The following is a 17727-nucleotide window of genomic DNA, read 5'->3' on the forward strand; positions in this document are numbered from 1 at the left end:
CTGGAAACAAGTTTTTTTTAAACCGTAAGTAATTTGCAATTTGGGCAGGATTACAGTAGCTATAGTTTGATAATTACTTATTATAATGGACTAAATCAGAGTGGGAGATTTAGTCCATTATAATAAGTAATTATCAAACTATCAGAGTGAGAGAGTTTACTTTCTGTTTAAGTTTTCTGTAAGGGCCGGTTCACACAGCGGGCGATGCGAGGCGACACGACTCGCCTCGCTCCCGCAAGTCGCCCCCATTCTGTACAATGGAACCGTTCTGAGAGGAGCGACTCGAGTCGCTCCGACTCAGAAAAAAGGTTCCTGTACTACTTCTGTGTGACTTCGGGGGCGACTTGCATTGACTTCTATACAGAAGTCATCTGCAAGTCGCCGCTGAGGTCGCCGCAGGTCGCGGCGAGGCAAGTCGGAGACGCCTCGCCGCGCCTGCAGTGTGAACCGGCCCTAAAAGTATAAGTAACCAATCTTCAAAAATTCATGTTGACCATAACTTGTTAATGTAATTTTGTTCAATAGTTTGATATCTGCTGCCTTTATTAAAATAATACATGCTCTGAAGTTTTCGATACTTATATGGTGACAACACTGTCTCTGTCTACCAATTGCTCTTGTGAATTGGCACCTTGTCATACATTCTCCAAATGGAGACTACGGACTATCATGCTGACACACGTTGAAAAGTCTTGTTCCACTGTTATAATTTGGAAACCTGCTATGATAAATCGCATACAGCAGTTGCTTGTGTTGCCTGTAGTCAGGAAGTGACAGTAAAGAGTCTGCAGGAGATCAGCAGTGGCTGAGATGAAACAAAAGATGACAAAAAGGGGCAAATAGGACTTTATTAAAGAAACACGTCTTTCAGTTACAGTTTACATACATTGAAATGTGCAGAGTTGTGTTAATGTACCATGAAGGTTAATGTTTGTGTGATAACACCTTTGCAGTAGATTTGAGCATCCCCCGCTTTGTGTTTTCACACAGTGCGCCTAAAAATAGTTAAATCAAAACTTTCTTCTCTTTCCATTTGTCTTCTTGAGCAGGTTTATACATTGGACTCTATAGGCAGCTTGTATTTTTCATAATAGCTTGCAATGTGCAATTAAGGTACACAGGAACAGGTTTGTTTAAAAGTACATTAAGATACAAGGTAATACCCAAACTTTGAGATCCTTAAGCTTTTGTTAGAACAGACTGTGTGCATGTTTAGTTTACAACTGATGATGAACAACTGCCAGCACAGTACAGACAGGGCTTAGTATGGTAAGAAAAGGAACTCCCAGCCCCATTATATAGAAATCTAGCTAGTATTTTTCACCAAGGAAATAAAGTTATGCTTTGTTCATGGGAACAAGTAACAAATATAAAGTAGGTGTTATCCCAATGTGGCTGCAAAAGTGGAATACAGTGAGAGCCAAGTGTTCAGGTCAGCCCATTAATCAGGAGTTTTGGGTGTAAGGAAACTACCAGTACTAGGCTCTCACATCAAATACCTGCTACACACTGTTCGTTTTTTCATGGGTGAACAAAAAAAGAAAACTGTCAGCCTGCTGTATTAGCGAAACCCACACCCGCCAGAACACTCCAACCAGAACTGATGTTGCAAGTTTCAGCACTGACACACTTTGAATGACAATTGCACAGTCATGCAACACTGTAAGAGATTTTTATCAATTTTCTGAGACACTGATGAGGTTGCACTGGTGGGCACTGATGAGCACAGATGGGCGGCACGGATAAGGTTGCACTGGTGGGCACTGACAAGCACAGATAGGCTGCACTGATGAGGTGGCTCTCCTAGGGGTCCTGACTGGATTTCTTCTTGAGTAAGGCAGTAAGAAGGCTGAATGTCCAGCCGGATGCAGATCCCCACTCCCCTGCGATCAGTGGCACAACAGTGAGGGCTCGTACCGAGCAGGTAGGCTGAGCAGAATCCTTGGCCGGGGTCCAGATCAAAGTTCTCTTCTGTGATGAGCAGCAAGGCAGGCACACTGTCACACCAAGCAGCCGGTGGTGTATGAGTTTGGCAGGTCTCTGTAAATGCAGCTGCCAGCTCAGCTCGGGTCACTCTGTAAAAGAATCAGTCCAGCCCAATGCATCCTCCCATACCCAGGCCAGCTTGGCTAGCAAACAGCCCAGGCGCCGGGATGCAATTTCTAGTCGCCATGTCGATTTAGTGTCTGGGATCTGTCGAGCCCTGAGCTAAACAAATGCATACAAACGAATCAATGCTTGCAATTAGTTAAAAACAGAAGAAAGTGCCGATATAATAACAATTAAGATTAGTAGATGGCCGTCTTTATGTTAAATATGAAATACAGAGTGGACATAACCTCATCCCTTTTGTTAATTGTTTCTGAATGAATCCAAGCTGCATAGAAAGTTACTTGTGCAGTGCTTGCATTGCAGAATTCTGTCATATCCAAGCATTGAGGACTGCATTACATAACCAAGATAAATCTGTGTCTCCGGAATTTGCGGGCCTTTGATGTAGGAGTTACATTGTTTTATGAAAACACTGGACAGCAGAGTTCTTCAGCAACTTTCTAGAGGTATCACAAGAACTGATCAGCGGCTCTCAATTCGGCCCAAAGCATTTTTTATTTTATTTTTTGCATTTAGCGTGGACAGTTGAAAGTGTTGGGTTTTTATTGTTGAATGCGTCCCTGTTGGAGAAATGTCCCCTCACTTCCTTTCCTGGTGACCTCTATCTCTAGGACAGAAAGTGAGAAGAAATGTCCCCAGCAGCAGTACAGACAACTGTAAAATATTTACAGTCAGCCTAGATTTTTGCCATTTTGATTAAAGTGCATGCACCACATCTTACATTAAAATGGTTGTAAACCTCAGACATGAAATATGAACAAAGCATATAGTGTGTACTTGTCTCAATCCAGAGCACTAAGTGTCATATCTGTCCGCTGCCTCATTCCTCTGCTATCAGCATGAGTCACGTCTGACATGTTTTCCTGACACCAAGAAACCGTGACAGAGGAGGGAGTTCCAGCTGATTGACAGCCTCAACTCCTGTGTGAGCACTCTCCTGTTTGCTGTGTGAAGGGGGTGTGTCCCTTCCCTCCAATCAGCTCTCAGAGCTCTCCACCGACTTAAAGCAGAGTTCCACGCAAAAGTGGAAGTTTTGCTTTAAGGACTCCTGACTCCCTGAAAGGCCACATTTGGCATGTAATTTTTTAGGGGATGGAGTGGGTACCTAGTTTTGACAGGTACCCAGCTCCTACTTCCGCTCAGGCTGCCTAGGCGACTCAAGCTGAAATTCTTCTTCCCCCCCTCCCTGCAATCTGGGACACATCACAGGTCCCAGAAGATTGCCTGGCCAGCGTGACTCGTACTTGTGAAGCCGCAAGCTGTCACAGCCCGGTATCTACACCAGTGATGCCAGGAAGAGGAGAGGGAGAGAAGTGAGGCTTCAGGCGGCCGTGTTGCTGGACCGGGGGACAGGTGAGTGAAACGGCTGGAACTCTGCATTGGGTTCAGCTCTCCACCCCATGCTTTTCAGAGATCCAGTGTAAATTCCGCACTTGGAATGAATGGGAAAAGACGTCTGCAGATAAACTGGTACAATTGATGTGGGGAGATTTCTTATATCTCCATGTATTACCTGTGGCCAGTCAGTTCTCTGGGCATATGTAACGGTTTACAACCACTTTATTTTTATAACTGCAAAGGTATACACAAAATTCAGGGCGCCATTAAATGCACATCTGAACTCGTGGTCTGATCTGCCCCCTCCCATGACATTGTACATGTTTAAGCTTGATCGACGGTCTTGGTGTAAAATAAGGAGTTACAATGAGATATAAGCCAGACCTTTGTTATGAAAGTATATGTACATATGAGATTGCTTTGTGTGTCTCGCATTAAAGCCCAATTTAAAGTTCAGTTTAAATTGGTTAAATACATTTTAGGTGCGGCATTCACTGCAACATGCTGGAAGGGGACAGCTAAACAAAACTAACCCCAAGTCTTTGAATAAAAAAATTTGAACAATTGGTGCGCTACTATCAACCTTAATTAAATGCAAAGTGCTATTTATATAAATGAATAAATATGAGTGCAACGTGTAAATAAATTAACTCTTAATGCAAAAAAAAAAAATCTAAATAAATGGCAACAAATCAACTGTGTCCGCTGCAAAGTGTCAAATACAATAAAGCAATGACCTGTGACACAATGCATCGGGAGGAGGAGCCAGTGACATCACCCTAGTGTTCAGAACGGCACGGAGGTGAAGTGAGGTGGAGAAGGCCTACGAGCCTTACTGTTAATGCACGCTTAGTTGAAGCTGAGTGGATCTGTTGAGCTTGCACAATACAGTTTTTTTTTTTTTTTTGTTTTTTTTTATACAGTGTTGTGCAATGAGTTTTGTTTGTATATTGGTTGTAGCTGTCATCATTTAGGTATCTTTTTTTAAGTTTATCCAGAGTTTAAATCATATCAGCACAGTATTAAATATTTTATAAGCCTTTTGTTTTGATGCACCTGAAATGTATTAAGTTGATTTAAATTACAATAAAAATGTTTTAGCTACTGTACCCTGTGATGGCTGCATGCTGGAAAGTCGGACCACTGCTCACAATACAGTACAGCAGTTCAGGTCTCTAGGGGTCCAACACCCCCCTACCCCCCGTGTTACAGTTAAGAGTGCTGCTTAAGGAGCATGAGCACTGTTAATTGATTTGATTGATTTATTAAAACAATGTACATTCTGTGATTTTTCTTTACCTCAACCTGTAAAAATTGCGCAAATCCCTCCCAGTGCGCTATTGTATTCTGACACCGGGATGTTGCCCTGACATCAGAGTACGTTGATCATTGCTGCCTGCTATAGCCAGCGACAGTGATCGTACAACAAGAACAGACACTTTTGTTGTTCTGAAGTTGACTGATTGACTTCTGTACATCCAGCTTGCCCATACAGTAGATGGGTCGAAATTCATCTGGTTCCTGCTGAACCTGACAATTTAGATCTGTCTATGGCTGACTTTTTATATTTTGTGACTAGAATAAAAGCTGTTTTATCAATGAGTAAGGGGGCAGGAAGGGGAAGTGTATGCAACTGCTACTCCTGTACTGTTAATGGCAAATCACAGAAGCAGAGCCCAGAAGATCAAAGCTGACCATAAATTGGTGAAGTGTGTAAAATGGACCCTCGCGCCACTATGTGCTAGACGTGAAATAAATCTACGTGCAAAACAAAGTATAATGTAACAATCTGTGGAATAACAAAAGTGCAAGTGCTACTAAATGAAACAAAAAATGCAGCGGGACAAAATAGTAAACACAAACTATCACTTAAATAATTAAAAAAGAGTCCTGCGCAAATAATACCACAAAAATTGAATAATGTATAAAAATGTGAAAAAAACAAGAGTCAATGTAAATATTTCAAAATAAACACACCAATAGTGTAAGTGTGTAGTGAAAAAGCACTGGAGAAAGAACAGGACCAAGTGTTCCAAAAGATCAGGCTCCCAGAACTCTCACCTCAGAGATGGAATAATAAGGCAAAAGAAAGTAATTCCAATGGACTTCTCCTTCACTTCTCTGTGCACAATCATCAAATGGTATAAACTTCTACCACTAGAGGGCCGATTCAATCTCTTATGAGTAATGCTGCAGCATATGTGTCCTCGTGGTATGAAACTTAAAGAAAACACAGAGGGGAAGGGGGAAGGGAGAGAGAAAGGGGACTCCAATAGTGTAGTGGTTTCCAAAACTGAATAAATTTATTTAAGAGAAAGCAAATGGACTCTCACATTTAAAAAGAAAATATCAAACAGAAAGAGATCTGGCGTGTACAGCCAGTCTTACGCTTGTTCCGGTATTCCTACGGGCCACTCCCTACGCGTTACGTCTCCATTTGCTTTCTCTTAAATAAATTTATTCAGTTTTGGAAACCACTACACTATTGGAGTCCCCTTTCTCTCTCCCTTCCCCTTCCCCTCTGTGTTTTCTTTAAGTTTCATACCACGAGGACACATATGCTGCAGCATTACTCATAAGAGATTGAATCGGCCCTCTAGTGGTAGAAGTTTATACCATTTGATGATTGTGCACAGAGAAGTGAAGGAGAAGTCCATTGGAATTACTTTCTTTTGCCTTATTATTCCATCTCTGAGGTGAGAGTTCTGGGAGCCTGATCTTTTGGAACACTTGGTCCTGTTCTTTCTCCAGTGCTTTTTCACTACACCTTACACTATTGGTGTGTTTATTTTGAAATATTTACATTGACTCTTGTTTTTTTCACATTTTTATACATTATTCAATTTTTGTGGTATTATTTGCGCAGGACTCTTTTTTAATTATAAATTTGGTGAAGACCATCAATCATGAAGCCAACTAAAGCTGGCCATACATGTAGTGAATTTCACCCAGTTTCTGACGCACCAGATGAAATTCTCTCAGTGGGTGGCCCTGTGGGATACCTTCCACCTGACCACGTTGATTAAAAAATATTAGGGAGTGGACTGAAACTTGTCGGCCAAGCAGCGTTTTGGGTATTTTTGACAGCTAGAGTGGCTCACTATACAATAGCTACAGTGGGCAATCCATTCCTCCACACTGTGTATCGTGGGTGGAAGGATCTGTTCAAAAAAAAAAAATGTATATGGTCAGCTTAAGATTTTCAGCATCCCCAGCAGCCCTCTGCATGCAGTATATACAACTTTAGAGATGACTGAGATGGACCAGTCTAAAGTAAACCTTTTTTAGTTATTTTTTATTGGAGCTCGGCTTTAGACTATTTTCTCACTGATGTGATTTCACAGTGCAATTTTTTTTTTTTTTTGTTGCCACAAGTGCGATTCTAATGCAAATTAATGTGATGTCTGAGTGGATTTGGCATAGCTGGAGATTAGGTCGCCCTAAACTTGCACAGGACCCCTTTTTAATTGGATCAAAATTGCACCACACAGATGTGAACAGCTTTTATCGCAAACAATGCTTTTTCAGATGACGAATCTGCTGTTAATCTATGCCTATCGGATCTAATCCCCTTTTTATTTGCATCGGAACGAAGGCTTAAAGTGGTTGTAAAGCCTAAACATTTTTTTTTTTTTTTTTTTACCTTAATGCATTCCTTGCATTAAAGTAGTTGTAAACCCACTTTGTAATGTTCACACATTCCCCAGTGTTCCATAATGCTATGTGCACAGTGTGTGTGCTTTATTATAAAAATGTTTTATTCCTTATTTCGGCGCTCACGTGACCGCCTGTCATTCCCTCTTCCAATCTGATGGCTACAGCGGGAGGGGCTTTAGAAGCCTCCACTGATGTGGAAAGAGGAGAATGGCAGGCAAGCGCGTGAGCGCCCAGCAGCGCTCTGAAATAAGGTATAGCACGGCATTTTTTTAAAATAAAGCAAACACCGGGGCACATAGCATTGCTGAACTCTGGAAATTGGCTGAAAATTACAAAGTTATTTTTGTAGCAGGAGGGAAGGAGAGGAATGGGCACTGACCCAAGTTGACAGAGGAGAGCGAGCTAATAACGGAGGCACTTAAACTGACCACGGTATCGGGGCTCAGCAGCTGTGATGAACGTGGTCAGCACCAGGCAGGATCAATCGGATACCAACTTTTCAATAAAATATGGGAAAAAATCCTCCCAGCAGTTCTAATAAAAAATTTTTTTTTAAAAACACGTGATGTAATATAAAGCGCTACTTCTTTCATAATTAACGTGCTACCAGCCTGTAAAGTCTGTAATGTGTGATCTTGAAACTTCTGGTTGCTGCTGCCAGCACCTTTCTGATTACTGTTGGTCGCCTACAAAATACTTGTGGTGGCTGATGTCATGCTGACATGATTAAAAATTCACATTGTTCAACCTCTTTTATTTATTTCAGGTATTCATATAGCTCTGACAATTTATGCCATGCTTTAGATCTGTATTGTACATTTTCATAAGTCCAATTAGGTAGTTGCACCCCTTGTGGTGTTTGGTACTCTTCAGCCATATCCTTCTACTAAGGGCACTATTGACCTGCAAGGTCCACAGCGATATGTGCCTACTGCTACTTTTCTCGATAAGGACCTTACATCTGAGTGTTCTCCAGCAGGTATAGACCCTGTGCACTGGTCCTCATTCACAAATACTGTAGCTTCTGGATTTTAAGAGGACAATTGCCTGTCCAGGGATCCAGAGCTGTCCTCACCCAAGCCAGTTATTCACTGGTCTTTAGGGGTGCAACAGATCAAAAAACTCACGGATCGGATCGTTCCTCAGATCAGAATCACGGATCGGATCATTTTTCGGATCAGCAAATAATTGAATTTGCAAAAACCTGCGAAAATTGCACCACCATATAGTCCCCACTGTAATATCCGCAATCTCCCCACTGTAATGTACATCTCCCCCACTGTAATATCCACCTCATCTCCCCCAATGTAATATTGGCTGAGCATGGCTGAGTATTGCAGGGTATTGGCACGGTACTGGCAGGGTATTGGCACGGTACTGGCAGGGCATTGGCACGGTACTGGCAGGGCATTGGCACGGTACTGGCAGGGCATTGGCACGGTACTGGCAGGGCATTGGCAGGGTAATGGCAGGGTATTGGCTGGGTATGGAGGGATGGCTGCAATTGTCACCGAGCAGCGCTGTGGGCACTACAGATGCAGCCCACAGCGCTTCTGCCATCCGATCTCTCCCCTCCACTGTACAGATCTGTATAGAGAGGGGAGAGAGGAACCGGCGTAGTCATGGCGCCGGTTTGTTTACAGGTTATCTCTCTGTCATTTGACGGAGCGATCACATTGTAAACGCCGACAGGTGCACCAAGATGGCCGCCGCTCCAGAACTAGGCCGAAGCCGCGGCCTTACCTAAGGCTGAGGCCGTGGAGTGCTCCGCGGATCGCGGCGTGACATCCGAGTGGTTTCCTATGGAACATGTTCTGTAGTGCAAAATGAAAAAAGCACTAAAAATGCATAGGTGTGAATCTAGACCCCATACACACCATTAGATTTTCTGCAGATTTTTGTCTTCAGATTTACTGAAGCCATGCAGTGTGAGGTCCTGCCTGATTGCATACAAATAGAATCTTAAAGTTTGACCTCCATATTATATGGTTTTGGTAAATCTGAAGACAAAAATCTGCAGAAATTCTGATAGTGTGTATGGGGTCTTAGCCTGGTTAGAATCACCTTCTATAAAATCCAGGCTTTTTGCTAAGATGCTTTGATATCCGATAGAATAAATTGAACATCTTATTGTCCACATTCCTATGTTTTTCTGAACAGTGCCATCTCCACATCAGCTTCAGATGTTTCCAGTCTTTTGACATTTACCAGATTTGTACTGTAGAAATGGCATCCCGTGACCTAACATTGTTTATTTCAAAGGTGGCTGACGCAAAGCTGGTTGGCATCATCTGATACACACCAGTATCTTTGTAAGCTCATGAAAGCTACACTGTTTTGAGATCTTGATTGCATAGTGTGGAGTTTACCTGCACCGCACATCTAAGCTGTTTTTTACATTACGGAACTGAAAATGATGACCTCTCAAAACTCCATTATTAAACCTGACATCAGAAATTAAATATTAGTGAAGTTGGCACATAACCGAGGGCACTTGAATGTCAGGAGTGTTTCTGCTGGTTTGATGTTAAATTAATTCTGTCAGATTTATGGTTTAAATTGTGTTATTAGTCATACAGCTGCAAGATACAATTAACAACAAAAGTGTATTCATTTTACAAGCAGATTTTTTTTTTTTTTTTTTTTTTTTTAACAGGGTTAAAAAAATAATTTTGCTAGGGGAATTCCACTAGAAAAGACAGAGTAGAAGCACAATGCACAGTTATCAAACTTTTCCAACTTTTCTTGTTGAAGGAACTGCTGCTGATCCCCTCGACATTGTTGTACTTAAAGCGTCTACTGATTGTTTCTTGACAAGACAGCTTAAGCTGGCCATACACATAAAAACATTTATGTTTACACTGTACTCATTAGTGGGGTTAAATGGACATTCGTTTTCAGCTGAAGTGACCAGAAAATTCGATGGAACAGGGTCAAATTTTTTTTTTTTTAATAAACTTCTAGCAGTGTATGTAGTTTTCTTTCAATAAGATCAATTCATTTCAAAATCAAAGTGAATCAAGTGAAATTAAATTTTGTACTTTAGTACTTTCAAAATACATTTGTCATGTTTTTGATTGTACAAAGAATTTTCATATAAACCTTCATTTGAAAATCTACTACTGTTTAGACAATTTTAGGCTAGCTGTACAAACTTAGATTTTATAGGCTGAATTAAAGAGAGAGAAAAAAAATCCTCTATGCACATTATGAAGAATGGATGGATGAATTTCTCACCATTTCCCACTAAAAACTGTTGTATTTTGACAACTGCCCGACCAGTCAAAAACCTTCCACCTGGCTCCTTCGCCAACTGGCCACCCCAGTTAGTGAATTTTGGGCAGTTCACCAGGAACTGGATAACAGTATATGACCAGCTTTAAACAGAACATAGCTTGTAGTGTAAATGGATGCCATGACCATTCTAAATTGGCAGTTTCCACAGTGAAAACGTTTCGTACCTATTAAGTTAATAATAAAAATTTTATTTGATAAAATAAGTGCCTAAAAAATTAAAATATACTCATCAAGTGCTAATAACTCTACATAAATGGTGACAAAAATAAATGATATGAGTTTGTGTAATTTTAAATATCCAACTCGTATCTCAGAACAAAAGTCTCATAAAGTAATAAATAAGTGACAATTTACATATCTTCTTAATGTGTCCTGTGAACCTCCACCTATAGGTGAAAACCCGCTCACCTCCAGAATCAGACCTGACCTATGTTACATATGTTACATACTGGCAACATAAATCATCTTCTGGCTCATCCTTATACGGTCTTCAGTCTTGTCAAGACTTTCTTGGATGGAAGTCTTGTTTCCAACAAGCAAATGTAGAGAACGCAGCATTTGTAGCATCAGAAGCAGAGGTGGAAATTCCGGCAGTGAAATCTTGTAGCCAAGCTCCTGAGATAGCTAATAAACCCTTGGGTGATTCAGCCCACTGGTTATTGAATTTAATGGCAGAAAAGCAACATGCATATGAAATATCTTCCTTAGACGATTAAGACTCCTTGTTTATCTAGATAAAGTGTAAAAGAAATCCTGCTCTGATAATGTGGATGATTCATCAGCCTGCAGTTTTCACACAATTATGTGATATATGTCGATAGAAAAACTGAAAGCAGATTTGTGCTTTTCTTTTTCATTTACATATACACTATAATCACGAGGAAGTATTTTAACATAACATGTCTAGATTTAATGTGTTCATTAATTTGAAAAAGCGAAATCAACATGTTGCACCGCTAATATTTTTACATTTTCAATTTAGTAAAATGATGTACTCATAGCTGATTTATTTTAACTCCAGAATGATGTAGTTGAAGCAGTTAGGGTTTCAATTGATTCATAATGGAATGCTCGCAGAGAAAATGTCTGTCATTGGTAGGAAAAGTTCCCAACCCAAGATAGATTGGGCAAGCTAGAAATTTAATGCCTCCTACCCCCCACATAACCCCAGATTAAGTGACATTGGTGGCCTCTGTTTGCATTAGGCTGGCCATACATGGATCATAGTTCAGCTGGTTCGGTAGGGACCTGACAAATTTCAATCCATCCATAGGCAAGTTGGTTGTACAGTTGTAAATCTACAGATCAACTTGTATATAACCAACCTGTTGGATTTTCCTGCTCGATCAGTGCTGCAGCTGGTAGCGCTGCTCCGCGTATTTTGACAGCAGGGCAGTCTCTCCACTGTCAGAATACAATACCTCAATGGGGAACAATCCCCCATCCACATTAAATTTGTGGATGGGGGAATCAAGTCATTTTTTTTGTTCAACCCCCTGGTTAAGTGAAAAAAAGGACTAATGTATGGGCTGTTTACTCTCCTCTTCCCATTTTACATCTTTATTGTTCTGACAAGATCACTCGAGGATATCGTGGTCCCATATCTCCAAACTGTCCCTGATTTCATTTAGAACAAAGTCCCTCTGTCCCTCTTTCCTCCTCACTTGTTCCTCATTTTGGTCTGATCTATAAAGTTGTATATAAAATGCACTACTTTTCTTTCAAAAAGTGTTTCCCAGTGCTAAACCTTTCATCCAATTTTTAAATTGTTACATTTTGTAAATGTCAAAAGCCAATATAAAGAAATAGTGGTAAAAAAAATCTATGTAGTTTTAACCAATCGTTATTTTTGTACAATTTTCCTGGGGGGTGTGGCAGGGGGCATGTCCTATGCCTGCATATCTTTGCTAATAGGTGTCCCTTTTCAGAAAGTTGGGGAGGTATGTGGTCCCCCTACCCTCTTCCATAACAGCTAGGTCTGTAGGCAGCACATTGATCAAATACTTGCTGCAAATGTTGCATCCAAGCTGATCTCCATTACCAGTTAGATTTTGGAGTAATGTGCAGTACCCCTTTTAGGAGCTTTATTGTATGCTGATTGCTCCTCTGTATACTGTATGTGATTAAGAATTCTTTGACTATTGGCTTGTTTTACAGCACAGACAAGACATTTCATGACTTCATTATTCTCATAAAACAAGAGCCACTTGTTCTGTGTTGCGTTTTTCTTCTTTTCTTTAAACTAATTTAACAGCTTTATGAAAAGGCTTTTGCAAACATAAGCAGAATCTGTGTGGCACACAACAGCGATCATTTATATAAAATTCCAGTTCCATGAGAAGCATCAGTGCTGTAATTGCAAAAAAATTGTAATGCCATCACTTACAGAAGATTCATTTACAGTTCAAGATGAGCAATAACACTTTGCTACTTGTACAAAATAAATTGACCTTGCTTATAGGTTCTTATTGTGTTTATTTACCCACTGAATTTTGCTCAAGGTTTACTAAATGTATATGGTAAAGACTGGAAATGATACATCTACGACTGCTAGTCTAGCCAGAAGTTGTATGTTCCATTTAAGAGCTAGACTAGATGTTAACGTGGGTCTTCACTGCATCTGAGTACTACAAACCAAAAACACCATTTAATAAATTTTTAATATTCAAAGCAAACTTTTCCCATCCATCCATGTCTCCATGCTATAGTTTGTTCAGAAATTACTTTGAAAACAACCCCTCTGGCATTTATAGCTGTGACCATCTACATCAGGCATGTCCAAAGGCCGGCCTGCAGGCCAGTCGCGGCTCGTTTTCTGGTTTCGGACAGCCCACCCGGTAGTTTTGACATCTATATATTTTGTGGCCCCCAACTAATCCCCAAGCGCTGGCGGCCACAAAAGAAATATATGCTGGCTGCCTTGGAGGGGGCGGGACAAGGGCCGTACATACAGGAGAATTTCCTGTTTACATGGCAGCCTGTAAAAGGAAGTCCCGTCTCCTGCACTGCCATTGGACCACTGTTCTTTCCATCATAGGAGGCGGGACTTTCTATCAAAGACATTAAAAACAGGAGTTTAACCTGTATGTCTGTCGATCGTCCCGCCCCCTCCAAGGCTGCAGATGGGCATGAATCAGGCTGCACTGATGGTAATAGGATTTGCTGCATTCATGGCATTGGTGAGGCTGCAGATGGGCACTGATTAGGCTGCATTGATGGGCACTAACCCTTATTTTGTTACACAGTTCTTTATTTAAAATGTATGATGTTTTTCCTGAAAACTTCCTTTTTTAAAGTGAAGGTGCGTGTTATAAGCCGATAAATAAGGTATATCCAAATAACACACCCAAGCTCATCTCTTCACAAAGGCAAGAGAATTGTTGTTGGGCAGTGTATTCGTGCTCGGACAAATTATTGTTTAAAGCATGTCAGGCAATATTGGTGGCCTTCGCGTCCAAAAAAGTTTGGACACCCCTGATCTACATGATTTATGTATCATTTACTTTCTGGAATCCATCTGCCCCTAGCTCAGGCATGCCTGCAGGAGAGTGCGCTTATCTGAGGAAACCCTCCCTCATCTCCTCCCCTCTTGAAGATTCCTGGAATGTATAATGTCATTTGCCTAGGCAAGAAACTAGTAGATTTGTGCACCACCGAAAAAAAAAAAAATTCAGTTTTTTTTTTTCTTCTTCTTTCGGTTCATTCGTTATCGCAATTCGAAAATTCTAAATTTGAAAATTAGGACGAAAATTCGAAAGAAAGCCAATTCTAAATAATTATTAAGTTATAAGTATTGCAATTTCCTTTCAAATTTGGCTGTTGGTGAACATAACAAATGTATCCAAAGTTATGAATTATCCAAAAATAATGAATGCCGCATCTAAAGAAATTGGACGGAACTAATTATTATTAAATAATAATAAATTTTTATTATTATTAATTTAAGTTTTATTCGTTACGGTGTTCGTTATTTCGGATAATTTGTAACTTCGGATTAATGAGTATTTGTTACGTTCATGAACAGCCATATTTGAAAGGGAATTCCAATAGTAGTTTAATAGTTAGTAATAGTTATATTAGTTGGTTATTTCCAATTTCCACACTGACAAAGTTCCGAAACGGACGAATTTCAAAATAAAACATATTGCTCATGTCTAGAAACCAGGAAGTCACTAAAGAAATGTAAAAAAAAAAGTTTAAAACAAGTAATTATGATATACTTTCTTGTGTATTTACTAATGCTAGCAGCATGAGTATTACAAATAATCAATGTTGATTGGGAGAGTAAAGTTCCACTTTAATCAGTGCTTGGTATGTTAGGATGCTATGAATTGGTAATCTCAGAAAAAATAGTAAATGTAGCAATATCAAATGTTACTATTATGTGCTTCTGATAAAGTATTACCTAGTGCCAGGAAAAGTTAGAAAGAGCCTTCCTGCCATCCCCTTTGTATAAAGCCAACGAAACTGCTTAAAAGGAACCTTTTGGTTTGCTCATACAGGTCAATCCAAAATGCTAAATTTTTTGTGGTGGACTCACCAGCAGGGCTTATCCTCATCTTCTCTTTACTCCCCAAACACTCTGTTTTGCAAAAGTGATAGCAAAGTGATATCTACTTTTAGGTATCTGGCAGCATGTGACTGTAATTTCCTTCCTTCCACATGAAAGCATTGATGAATGACTGCTCATACACTTTGCACTGTTCCATGGGGTAGTGAATAGAGTTCTCATCTCTGTGTAACCTTCAAATAATGATTTGGGCAAACCATACACTGTGCAAATTTCTTTCCTGCTACCGCAGACAGTGTTGACGGGAATCAGCAATTGTCTTCTCCCTGTGGGGGAAGCTGTCCCTGCCCGGCGAAGACAGCAATTATCGCTAGCAGCTGATGTATATATTCGCAGTTAAAACCCAACAGGCTGGTTGTACCCAAGTTGGTCAATCAACTTGGTACATTCTGCTTGCCCATTAGCGGTTCGAATCTTGGCTGGTTCAGCTTCGAACCGCGTATGGCCGGCCTTAGAGCTTATGTAGAGCTAGCTCTCTTCACTCCCAGTAGCTGAATGAAGTGAGGGGCTTAGTCACACACATAAATTATAGACGTTTCACATATAGATTATAGTCCAATTATGTTTATGCTTCAGGACAGCAAATCTTCCAAAAATGTAAAGAGTGCTTTACACATTTGCAAGCTTGGCTCATCCAAACTTGCATGTTAATGCCTTCATCTGGAAAGCTGTTGTCTGTCAGGCATCTGTTTTCCACCATAAACATAGGATCAAAAACTCATGTAGCTGAACACAACCAGATCATCCCAATATCCTCTCGTATCAGTGGGCTACATAAGGATCCAAAGAGTCTTGCATGGGAACCTTGCCAGATTACAGCAGATTTACAAAATGAAATATAAATTTGAAGTTGTTATAATGTGAATTTTAATTTATAGGTTATTATTGGCAATCACAGTTACAAAGTGTCAGAACACGTTTGATTTCACTTTTGCTTTAGTTACACGAGAAATACGAGAGGAGATTGATTGCCATGATATACTTACCTTTGTATAAAGCAGCGGGGGGGGGGGGGGCAGATGTGGCCCTTTGCTTGCCTTTATCTGGCCCTTGAGGCACCATTTCATCCACTGACACCAACAATGGGGCATAATTCTTGTCACTGACACCAGCAATGGGGCACTATTCCACCCACTGAAACTATCAAAAGGCCACAGTTCCTTCCATTGGCACCAATGATGGGGCACAATTTCTTCCATTGATGCCAACAATGGGGCCATATTCTTTTCCATTGACACCAATGATGGGGCACCATTACTTCTACTGGCATCAAGGATGAGGCACTTGTCCTCCCACTGACACCAAAGGTAGGGTATTGTATACTCCCACTGCACGCCAAGACATTCTCTACTCCCACTGGCCCTAGTCTGTCACCATCCCCCCGAAGCATTAAGGACAATAAACTGGCCCTTTGTTTAGAAAGTATGAAGTCCTCTGGCGTAAAGACAGAAATTATCTTATTTAGTTAGGTTGGACAAAGTTTACAAATGTATACAATTGCATAGTAGACATATGTACACATCCTTGTGCTTTTCTGTATCCCAAAAATACTTACAGTGGCATTCCAGGCAGAAACACTTCATAGAACATCTTTAATTTTTTTGAGCAATAGGCTTTCTTAGATAGGCCTAGGTGAGGATCATGTCCTCACTCACACCTCCTCTCCACCTAATCCAGTCGGAGTATGCCTTGTATTCACTGAAAAAAATACAAGGCATTCTGTAAATGGCAGCACTGGCAAGCGAGTGACCCCCTTTGGTTAGTGTGCAGAAGAGTAGCCGCTCAAAGAACCTGAGCAGGACCCAGAAGATCATGGCTATCACTGTAGTAGTGGTGATACTGCTACTACTACTACTACTACTGTGTATTTCAGTTTCCCAGCAGTCCATCGTGTTTGAGATATGCATACTTACTTTGTGTCTAATTGGCAATGATCTTAAAAGTCAGCGTTTCTTTAACAATATCATCAAAAAAATGAATCCTCTGTAGTGAATAAAAATGATCAGAGTAAGCTGATTGGCAATTTTGTATTCAGTACACAGGATTCATTTTTTATGGTATTGATGAAATGGTATCTTGATTTTTATGATCTTTTACACATTAGACACATTTATTATTTATTTTTTTATTGATGAGGGGCATACATTTTAAAGGTGCAGTCACAATTATTCTTTTTTTTATTTTATTTTTTGACACTTTACACTTTTTACTGACCACAGCTGTAGATAGAATAATAGTGAGAATGATTTCACTTGGTGCAGACTTTAGTCATAAAGGTACTTGCATTGTGCCAAGCTGGACCAGTGCAATACAAATAATTTCTGGAGTTGGCTTTGATTTACCTAAAGCTTATCTATGGTCTATCTATTATCTATGGTCTTAATGTAAAATCATATATTCAATCCAGCATTGTGCTTCAATTATTTTGAAGTCTTTAAAGTGGGGTGCCCCCTAAAAAATAAAAACAATTTAAGTCAGCAGCTACAAATACTGCAGCTGCTAACTTTTAATAATCGGACACTTACCTGTCCCAGGGTCCAGCGATGCTGGGGAGCAAAGCCCCCCCCCCCCTGTTCCCTGTGATACGCCGCACAGTCATCTGGGACACCTGACAGGTCCCAGATTACTGTGCGGCGCGAGGGGAAGTGATGTCACCAGCCCAGGCATTGAAGAAGGCAGATTACGAGGGAGTAATTTTTTTTTTCCAATTTTTTTTTTAATGAATTTTAAGCTATTTTTTTTTTAAGTCCATA

General features: G+C 40.4%; 1 protein-coding gene across 3 annotated transcripts in view; it reads left to right on the plus strand.

Annotated features, from left to right (window-relative positions):
* CDK17 (cyclin dependent kinase 17) overlaps positions 1-17727 on the plus strand; it is a 239520-nt gene that overhangs the window by 151362 nt on the left and 70431 nt on the right. The window lies entirely within an intron of this gene.

Source organism: Lithobates pipiens, unplaced genomic scaffold (assembly GCF_037356315.1).
Source record: "Lithobates pipiens isolate NorthernLeopardFrog02 unplaced genomic scaffold, aLitPip1_a1.2 Scaffold_8, whole genome shotgun sequence".
NCBI lineage: Eukaryota > Metazoa > Chordata > Amphibia > Anura > Ranidae > Lithobates > Lithobates pipiens.